Here is a 10,786-nt window from a genome sequence, read left to right on the forward strand (position 1 = left end):
ATATCATTTCTTCACATCATTACTTCGCATCACTAATTCGCATCACTACTTTGCGTTGTTTCTTCAGCCGTATCATTAATGCGCGTCATTTCTTCACCTCCCCAGCTCTCCGGGCCCTGGCGCACCTCCGCCATGGCCTCCGACATCCTGGAAATGATCCTGGAGGATGGGCCACTCCGGATGCTGTTCCGCGAGATGGAGTGCAACGAGGACTGCAACGTCCTGAACGTCTTCTTCTATGTCAAGTGAGGGGCGGGGCCAGGGGAGACAAGCCGAGGCCACAGACAGAGAGCCAGGGGGGAGCAATCGAGCCCAGAGAGCGGGGAAGACAGGCGCCGCCAAGCCCAAGCGATCCCAGAGAGAGAGACAGAGCAGGCCAGGGCGACCAGCCGAGCCCAGAGAGAGAGATAGCAGACAGGAGTAGTTGAGCCCAGAGTCAGAGAGCATGTGGGCTAGAGGGGAGTAATGGAGCTGAGAGTGAGCAGACAGGAGTAGTTGAGCCCAGAGACAAAGAGCAAGCTAGGGGGGACCAGCCGAGCCCAGGGAGAGTGAGCAGACAGGAGTAGTTGAGCCCAGAGTCAGAGAGCATGTGGGCTAGAGGGGAGTAATGGAGCTGAGAGTGAGCAGACAGGACCAGCCGATCCCAGAGTCAAAGAGCAGGCCATGGTGGACCAGCCGAGCCCAGAGAAAGAGTAGACAGGAGCAGTTGAGCCCAGAGTCAGAGAACAGGTGGGCTAGAGGGGAGTAATGGAGCTGAGAGAGAGCAGACAGGACCAGCCGATCCCAGAGTCAAAGAGCAAGCCATGGTGGACCAGGCGAGCCCAGAGGGAGAGCAGACAGGAGCAGTTGAGCCCACAGCGAGTGGCCATGTTCCCGGTCTCTCCTTCAGGAAGAACGAGGTATGCACCCCGCACACGGTTGTGGCCCAGAAGAACGCAGACGGCATCTACACCACTGACTGTGAGTACAGAGCATTTCGGAAAGTTCCAGACAATTCCAGACGACCCCAGGGAATGTCCGGTGTGTTCCAGAATGTTCGAGAATGTTCCCAGAAATGTTCCAGGATGCTGCAAATGTCCCAGGATGCTCCAGTTCCTCAATGTTCTAGAATGTTCCAGAATGCGCTAGAATGTCCCAGCATGCCCCGGCACATCCAGAACACCCACCTCTCTCCCTACAGTCGAGGGCCAGACCTCCTTCCAGTTCCACGTATTGGATCCCGCTAGGCTCTTCGTCTTCATCAATAACATGGGGTCCAGCGGCACCACCAGCCGCCTCAGCTTCCTTGTGGGTGAGCCCCCCTCACACACACATGTACACTGCCGGTGCCCGCTAAGGATACGCACCACGACCCGAGAGTCTGAGCCCAACTGTATACAGGGAAAGGGGGGATACAGTCGGTGCCCACTGGATAAAGCGAGTGTATACAGTCAGTGCCCACTAGACATGGTGGGCATATACAGTCGGTGCCCACTAACACTAGCATATACAGTTGGCGCTCGCTAGATGGGGTGAGTGTATACAGCCACTAAAGTGAGTGTATGCAGTAGGCTCACACTAAAGCAAGTGTACTCAGTCGGCACCCACTCTTGCCACAGTCAAATTGAAAGTCATAAATGACGACCGGCTGGAGGACTACGCGAGGCTCACGGAGCAGAATGGGATCCCGCAGAAGTACATCCGGCGTGTGGGCGACACAGGTGAGGCTGCGGCAGCTTCCGGGCTGACTTGGCGCTGACTCGGCGCTGACTCGGCTTTCCTCTCTCTCCAACAGACACCTGTCCACCCTGAGGACGCCTCCCTTGGAGAAGGTGCCAGAACATTCTAGACCATTCCAGAACCGCCCCTCCTGCACAATGATTCCTCCCCTGATCGCCTCACCATCTCCTCCCACCTGCGAACGCGCTAGTATGCTCCGGAACATTCTAGAGCATTCTGGATTGATCCAAGATGGTCTGGATTGTTCCAGAATTTCTAGAAAGCTTCGGAACATTCTAGAATCGGCCGTCCCCAGCTTTCTCTGCTTCCTGTTCATGGAATAAACTCATCCCAGGCACAGTCCCAGTCGTTTATTTTAAACGATTTTTATTGTTCCGTCAAAAGACAGAGTGAGCTGGTGGAGGAACCCAGGGGCTACCTCCGGGTCTCCCTGCACTGTCAGTCACCGTTCACTGACAAGGGGGTGGGCTCTGTCATCTGGTGGCTGTCAATCAGCCCTGAGTGACACTGGGGGGGTTCTCCCCGACTCCACTGGCAGCCAGTCACACTCCACCAGGATCCCAGGGCCACATCCGGGTCCCCATGGCCACATCCGGGTCTCCAGGGCAATATCCGGCTCCCCAGGGCTCCACTCATGTCCGCAGTGACACATCCAGGTCCCCAGGGGTACATCCTGGTCCCCAGGGCCACATCCGGGTCTAAGTGCTCCATCCGGGTCTCTGGGCTCCATCTGGGTCCCTAAGGGCTCCATCCGGGTCTCTGGGCTCCATCCGGGACTCCTGGCTCCATCCGAGTCTCTGGGCTCCATACAGGTCTCTGGGCTCCATCGGGGTCTCTGGTCTCCATCTGTATCTCTGGGCTCCATCTGGGTCCCTAAGGAAACATCCTGGTCCCTAAGGCTCCATCCGGGTCTCTGTGCTCCTTCAGGGTCACTAAGGCTACATCCGGGTCCTTAAGGTTTCTTCCGAGTCCTTAAGGCTCCATCCAGGTCTCTGGGCTCCATCCAGGTCTCTGGACCACATCCGGGTCTCTGGGCTCCATCCGGGTTTCGGGGCTCCAACCGTGTCCCTAAGGCTGCATCCAGTCTCTGGGCTCCATCCGAGTCTCTGGGCTCCACCCCGATCTTCAGGGCCACATCCAGGTCCCCAGGGCCATATCCGGGTCTCCAGGGCCACATCCGGTTCCCCAGGGCTCCATCCGGGTCTCCAGGGCCACACCAGGGTCTCCAGGGCCACACCAGGGTCTCCAGGGCCACATCCGGATCTCCAGGGCTCCCTCCAGGGCCATATCTGGGTCCCAGGGCTCCACCCAGGGTCTCTGGGCTCTCTCCAGGTCTCTGAGCTACATCCGGGTCCCTAAGGCTCCATCCTGGTCTCTGGGCTCCATCCTGGTCTTGGGGCTCTGCCCAAGTCTCTGGGCTCCATTCGGGTCCCTAAGGCTCCATCCGCATCCCTAAGGCTCCATGCGGGTCTTTGGGCTCCATCCAGGTCCCTAAGGATCCAACCGGGACTCCTGGCTCCATCTGAGTCTCTGGGCTCCATCCTGGTCTCGGGGCTCTGCCCGAGTCTCTGGGCTCCATCTGGGTCCCTAAGGCTCCATCCGCATCCCTAAGGCTCCATGCGGGTCTCTGGGCTCCATCCAGGTCCTTAAGGCTCCATCTGAGTCTCTGGGCTCCATTAGAGTCTCTGGGCTCCATCCGGGTCTTTGGGCTCCATCCAGGTCCCTAAGGATCGATCCGGGACTCCTGGCTCCATCCGAGTCTCTGGGCTCCATACAGGTCTCTGGGCTCCATCCAGGTCTCTGGGCTCCATCCATATCTCTGGGCTCCATCTGGGTCCCTAAGGATCCATCCGGGACTCCTGGCTCCATCCGAGTCTCTGGGCTCCATCCAATTCCCTAAGACTCCATCCAAGTCCCTAAGGATCCATCCGGGTCTCTGGGCTCCATCCAGGTCTCTGGGCTCCATCCAAGTCTCTGGGCTCCATCCGGGTTCCTAAGGCTCCATCCGGGTCCCTAAGGCTCCATCCAGTTCCCTAAGGCTCTTCCGAGACTCTGGGCTCCATCTGGGTCCCTAAGGCTCCATCCGGGTCCATAAGGCTCCATCCGGGTCTTTGGGCTCAATGCGAGTCTCTGGGCTCCATCCGGGTCTCTGGGCTCCATCCATATCTCTGAGCTCCATCTGGGTCCCTAGGGCTCCATCCTGGTCTCTGGGCTCCATCCTGGTCTCTGGGCTCCATCCGGGTCCCTAAGGCTCCATCCGGATCTCTGGGCTCCATCTGGGTCTCTGGGCTCCACCTGGGTCTCTGGGCTCCATCTGGGTTCCTATGGCTCCATCCGGATCTCTGGGCTCCATCCGGGTCCCTAAGACTCCATCGGGGTCCCTAAGGCTCCATCCGGGTCTCTGGGCTCCATCCGAGTCCTTAAGGCTCTATCCGGTCTCTTGGCTCAATCCGAGTCTCTGGGCTCCATCCGGGTCTCTGAGCTCCATCCGGGTCTGCAGGGCCACATCGGGTCTCCCAGGGCTCCACATACGGGACCCAGGGCCACATCCGGTTCCCCAAGGGACATATCGGGGTCCCCAGGGCCACATCCAGGTGTCTCGGGCCATTACCGGTTCTCCAGGGCCACATCCGGGTCTAGGGCCACATCCAGGTCTCCAGGGCTCCATCCAGGTCTCCAGGAACATCTGGGTCTCCAGGGCCACATCAGCATGATCAGGGCCACATCTGGGTCTCTAGGGCTCTCTCCAGGGCCACATCCAGGTCTCCATCACTACATCCGGCTCTCTATGGCGCCATCCAGGTCTCCGGGGTCACATCCGGATCTCCAGGGCCACATACGGGCTCCCAGGGCCACATCCGGGTCCTTAGAGTCACATGGGGGTCTCCAGGGCCACACCCGGGTCTCTAGGGCCACATCTGGGTCTCCCAGGGCTCCATCCGGGTCCCCCAGGTCCACATCCTGGTTGCCAAGGCCACATCGGGGTCTCCCAGGGCTCCATCCAGGTCCACATCAGGTCCCCAGGGCCACATCCAGTTCTCCCAGGGCCACATTCGGGTCCCCACGTCCACACCCGGGTCCCAGGGCCACATCCAGGTCCCTAGGGCCATATCCGGGTCTCCAGGGCTCCATCCAGGTCTCTAAGGCTTTATCCAAGTCTCTGGGTTCCATCAGAGTCTCTGGGCTCCATCCGTATCTCTGAGCTCCATCCAGGTTCCTAAGACTCCATCCGGGTCTCTGGGCTCCATCCGAGCCCCTAATGCTCTATCTCAATCTCTGGGCTCCATCCAAGTCTCTGGGCTCCATCCGGATTCCTAAGGCTCCATCAGGCCTCTCAGCTCCATCTGGGTCCCTAAGGCTCCATCCGGATATCTGGGCTCTATCAGGTCTCTGGGCTCCATCCGGGTTCCTAAGGCTCCATCCAAGTCTCTGGGCTCCATCCAGGTCCCTAAGACTCCATCAAGGTCCCTAAGGCTCCATCCGGGTCTCTGGGCTCCATCCGGGTCTCTGGGCTCCATCCGGGTCCCTAATGCTCCATCGGGGTCCCTAAGGCTCCATCCGGGTCTCTGGGTTCCATCCGAGTCCCTAAGATTCCATCCGGGTCCCTAAGGCTACATCCGGGTCTCTAGGGCCATATCCGAGTCTCCAGGGCCACATCCATTATCTCCAGGGCTCCCTCCAGGGCCACATCTGGGTTCCAGGGCTCCACCCTGGTCTCCAGGGCCACATTCGGTTCCTCAGGGCCACATAGGGGTCTCCAGGGCCACATCCGGGTCTCCAGGGCTCCCTCCAGGGCCACATTCGGGTTTCAAGGGCTCTATCCGGGTCTCTAGGGCTCCACCCCTGTCTCCAGGGCAACATTCGTGTCTCCACACCACATCCGGATCCTCAGGGACACATTCAGGTGTCCAGGGCTACATTCAGGTCTCTAGGGCTACATCAGGATCTCTAGGGTCACATCTGGGTCTCCAGGCCCACATTGGGGTCTCCAGGGCTCCATCCGGGTCCAGGGCCACATCCAGGTCTCCAGGGCCACATCCGGGTCTCCAGGGCTCCCTCCAAGGCTACATCTGGGTCCCAGGGCTCCACCCGGGTCCCAAGGGCCACATCTGGGTCCCCAGGGCCACCAAGAGGTCTCCGGGCTACATCGGGTTCTCTGGGCTCCATCCGGGTCACTGGGCTCCATCCGGGTCTCTGGGCAACATCTGGGTGTCTGGGCTCTCTCCGAGTCTCTGGGCTCTCTCCAGGTCTCTGAGCTACATCCGTGTCCATAAGGCTCCATCCGAGTCTGGGCTCCAACCGAGTCTCTGGGCACCAGCAAGGTCCCTAGGATCCATCCGGGTTCCTAAGGCTCCATCCGGGTCCCTAAGGTTCCATTCGGGTCCCTAAAGCTCCATCCGAGTCTCTGGGCTCCATTAGGGTCTGTGGGATCCATCCGGGACCCTAAGACTCCATCCGGGTTTCTGGGCTCCATCCAGGTCCCTAAGGCTCCATCCAGGTTCCTAAGGCTCCATACGCGTCCCTAAGGCTCCATCCGGGTCTCTGGGCTCAATCCGGGTCGCTAAGGATCCATTCCGGTCTCTGTGCTCCACCCGGGTCTCCAGGGCAACATCCGGATCACTGCGCTCCATCTGGGTCTCTGGGCTCCATTAGAGTCTCTGGGCTCCATCCAGGTCTCTGGGCCCCATCCGAGTCTCTGGGCTCTATCCGGGTCTCTGGGCCACATCAGGCTCTCTGAGCTCCATCCGGGTCTCTGGGCCACATCGGGCTCTCTGAGCTCCATTCGAGTCTCTGGGCTCTCTCCAGGTCTCTGAGCTACATCCGGGTCCCTAAGGCTCCATCCTCTTCTCTGGGCTCCATCCTAGTCTAAGGGCTCCATCCGAGTCTCTGGGCTCCATCCGAGTCTCTGGGCTCCATCCGGGTCCCTAAGGCTCCATTCCGGTCTCTGGGCTCCATCCGAGTCTCTGGGCTCCACCAGGGTCTCCGGGCCACATCCGAGTCCCCATTGCCACATCCGGGTCCACAGGGCCACCTCCAGGTCTCTGGATTCCATCGGGTTCTCTGGGCTTCATCCGAGTCTCTGTGCTGCATCCGGGTCTCTTGGCTCATTCCGGGTACCTAAGGCTCCATCCGAGTCTCTGAACTCCATCCGGGTCCCTAAGACTCCATCCGAGTTCCTAAGGCTCTATCTGGGTTCCTAAGGCTCCATCCGAGTCTATGGATTCCCTCCGGCTTACACAGAGCCGGGCGGGGATACTACACCTTCCCGAAGCCTCAGCGGCGGCGGCGACGCTCTACGTGTGGGCTGTACTGGCCTGAGTGACAGGTAGCCGACCCAATGGCTTCCCCGGTCTCAGACTCCGGACCGCTCAGACCTGGGGTGGGTGTGTGCTTCCTGTTTCGGAGGCGTCTGCTCGGGGCGGAAATGGTGTGGAAAGGAACCGTGTTTAACCCAGCTGTCTTCTTTCTCTTCTTTGAAAAAAAGCTCTGAGGCCTAATTTTCCTGACCTAAATGATCATTTTTCGTCTGTCACCTGTGGGCCATATTTCCTGGTTTCACATTGCCCAGCCGCCCTATGCTTGAACAGGGTGGAGCGGGGAGACTACAACTCCCCAAAGCCTCAGCGGCAGGGCGCTCTGCGGCTGGGCTCGTCTGAGTGACAGGTCGGGCAGCCATTGGCTTCACGCGGTCTCAGACTCCGTTGCCAATCAGATGCTGAGTGGTTGTGTCGCCCTGTTTCTGCGGCTCGGGGCGGAAATGGTGTGGAAAGGAACCGCCTCGAGCCACGCCCCTCGCGGCTCCTGACTGGACGCGGGAAGTGACGTCTGCGCGCACCACGCGGCAGTCGTCCCGCCCATGTCCAGCTCGGACCGGACGGGGCAGCTTCGGGTCTGGATCCCGCACGTCCCTGGCAGCCCCTGAGCGGGCGCGTACCCGCCTGTCCGTCCGCCAGAACCTCGCCCTGTAGCTTGGCCCTGCCTGCCCTTGTCTGGGAGGAGGAACGCGCAGGAGGAGCCCAGAACCTGTCTTCTGCCACGCTGCCTGCCCGCGCCCAGCACGGGCGGGACAGGCCGGACTGTTCCTCCTCATCCAGCAGAGCCAGTCAGGGCCGGGCAGAGGGCGAGGTTCTGAACCTAGACCTGCGCCTCACTCGTCCAGGGAGGCCAGGCAGCCACCGGCGAGGAAGGAGGTGGCGTTCTGAGCGCGCACTGGAAAAAGTCATTAGCGGCAGTGCAGAGGGCGGGAGGAGGCGCTCTCCGGCAGCTTCCGGGTCGCGTTAGGGGCAGCAGGAGCGCTAAGGGGGTGGGGTGCTGGCGGGAGACTGACAGATTCCCGGTCCAGTCAGGGACAGAAGGAGCGCCAAGGGGGTGGGGTGCTGGCGGGAGACTGACAGGATCCCGGTCCAGTCAGGGGAAGGCAGCACCGCCAAGGGGGTGGGGTTTAGGCGGGAGACTGACAGGTTCCCCGTCCAGTCTGGGGCAGGCAGGGGAACGCTAAAGGGGTGGGGTGCTGGCGGGAGACTGACAGGTTCCCCTTCCAGTCAGGGGTAGAAGGAGCGCCGAGTGGGTGGGGTTTACTCTCTTTTCTCGAAAATAAAAGCTCTATGATCTAATTTTCCTGACCTAAGTTATCATTTTTCTTTTATCATCTGTGGGCCATATTCCCTGGTTTCACATTGTCCAGCCACGCTCGGCTTGCACAGAGCGGGGCGGGGAGACTACAACTCCCAGAAGCCTCAGCGGCGGCGGCGACGCTCTACGTGTGGGCTGTACTGGCCTGAGTGACAGGTAGCCGACCCAATGGCTTCCCCGGTCTCAGACTCCGAACCGCTCAGACGCGGGGTGGGTGTGTGCTTCCTGTTTCGGAGGCGTCTGCTCGGGGCGGAAATTCTATATGTAAGAGCTGAGAAAGCTTTCTTTTCTTTCAAAAAAAAAAAAAAAGCTGTGAGGCCTAATTTTCCTGACCTGAGCTATCATTTTCCTTTTATCATCTGTGGGCCATATTTCCTGGTTTCACATTGCCCAGCCACCCTCTGCTTGGACAGGGTGGACCGGGGAGACTACAACTCCCCAAAGCCTCAGCGGCAGGGCGCTCTGCGGCTGGGCTCGTCTGAGTGACAGGTCGGGCAGCCATTGGCTTCACGCGGTCTCAGACTCCGTTGCCAATCAGATGCTGAGTGGTTGTGTCGCCCTGTTTCTGCGGCTCGGGGCGGAAATGGTGTGGAAAGGAACCGCCTCGAGCCACGCCCCTCGCGGCTCCTGACTGGACGCGGGAAGTGACGTCTGCGCGCACCACGCGGCAGTCGTCCCGCCCATGTCCAGCTCGGACTGGACGGGGCAGCTTCGGGTCTGTGTCCCGCACGTCCCTGGCAGCCCCTGAGCGGGCGCGTACCCGCCTGTCCGTCCGCCAGAACCTCGCCCTGTAGCTTGGCCCTGCCTGCCCTTGTCTGGGAGGAGGAACGCGCAGGAGGAGCCCAGAACCTGTCTTCTGCCACGCTGCCTGCCCGCGCCCAGCACGGGCGGGACAGGCCGCACTGTTCCTCCTCATCCAGCAGAGCCACTCAGGGCCGGGCAGAGGGCGAGGTTCTGAACCTAGACCTGCGCCTCACTCGTCCAGGGAGGCCAGGCAGCCACCGGCGAGGAAGGAGGTGGCGTTCTGAGCGCGCACTGGAAAAAGTCATTAGCGGCAGTGCAGAGGGCGGGAGGAGGCGCCCTCGGGCAGCTTCCGGGTCGAGTTAGGGGCAGCAGGAGCGCTAAGGGGGTGGGTGGGGTGCTGGCGGGAGACTGACAGGTTTCCGGTCCAGTCAGGGGCAAAAGGAGCGCCAAGGGGGTGGGGTTTAGGTGGGAGACTGACAGGTTCCCCGTCCAGTCAGGGGCAGAAGGAGCGCCAAGGGGGTGGGGTGCTGGCGGCAGACTGACAGGATCCCGGTCCAGTCAGGGGCAGGCAACATGGTCTTGAACCCAGCTCACTTCTCTCTTTTCTTAGTTTGAAGGCAGAGTGGACAGTGAGAGAGAGACAGAGAGAAAGGTCTTCCTTTGCCGTTGGTTCACCCTCCCATGGCTGCTGCGGCCGGCGCACCACGCTGATCCGATGGCAGGAGCCAGGTACTTTTCCTGGTCTCCCATGGGTTGCAGGGCCCAAGCACCTGGGCCATCCTCCACTGCACTCCCTGGCCACAGCAGAGAGCTGGCCTGGAAGAGGGGCAACCGGGACAGAATCCGGCGCCCCCACCGGGACTAGAACCCGGGGTGCCGGCGCCGCATGGTGGAGGATTAGCCTATTGAGCCACGGCGCCGGCTCGATCAAGGAGCTTTTTTTAAAAGAAAAGAGAGGAGAGAGCTGTGTGAAATGCGGTTCAGCACCACTTCCGCCCCGAGCCGCTGAAACAGGAAGCACACGCCCGCCCAGCCTCTGATTGGTCCCCGAGTCTGAGACCGGAGAAGCCATAGGCTGTGCTACCTGTCACTCGTACGAGCCCAGCCCAGTCGTAGAGCGCCGCATCCGCCGCCGCTAGGGCTCCTGGCAGCTGTAGTTCAGGGCTGCGTTCAGACAAGGCAAGTGTGCCTGCACCATTTGAAATCAGGAAAGATGGCCCAAAAATGATAAAAGAAAAATGATAACTTAGGTCCGGAAAATTAGATCATAGAGCTTTTATTTTCAAGAAAAGAGAGAAGTGAGTTGGGTTGAACGTGGTTTGTTTCAAGACAACGTCCGTCGGGAGCCGCAGAAACAGGAAGCCCGCAACCACCCAGCATCTGATTGGCCCCCGGGTCTGAGACGCGTGAAGCCATTGGCTTGCGGACCTGTCACTCAGGCGAGTCCAGCCCAGACGCAAAGCGACGCTCTCGCTGAACCGTTTGGGAGTTGTGGTCTCCCCGCTCCGCCCAGTTCAAGCCTAGCGTGGCTGGGCAATGTGAAACCAGGAAATATGGCCCACAGATGATAACAGAAAAATGATAGCTCAGGTCAGGAAAATTAGGCCTCACAGCTTTTTTTTTTTTTTGAAAGAAAAGAAAGCTTTCTCAGCTCTTACATATAGAATTTCCGCCCCGAGCAGACGCCTCC

The 10,786-nt window shown here is 60.2% G+C and overlaps 1 long non-coding RNA gene across 1 annotated transcript; it reads left to right on the top strand.

Moving 5' to 3' along the window:
* The first annotated feature begins 298 nt into the window (after positions 1 to 298).
* Positions 299 to 7,022, top strand: LOC149119108 (uncharacterized). Its single transcript, XR_016228571.1, has 3 exons — positions 299 to 960; positions 1,599 to 1,700; positions 1,775 to 7,022. It is a non-coding gene; the product is annotated as an uncharacterized LOC149119108 (long non-coding RNA).
* Positions 7,023 to 10,786: the final 3,764 nt, after the last annotated feature.

The sequence above is a fragment of the Oryctolagus cuniculus genome, chromosome Y (assembly GCF_051225735.1).
Source record: "Oryctolagus cuniculus isolate XC-2025 breed Fujian yellow rabbit chromosome Y, ASM5122573v1, whole genome shotgun sequence".
Taxonomy (NCBI): domain Eukaryota; kingdom Metazoa; phylum Chordata; class Mammalia; order Lagomorpha; family Leporidae; genus Oryctolagus; species Oryctolagus cuniculus.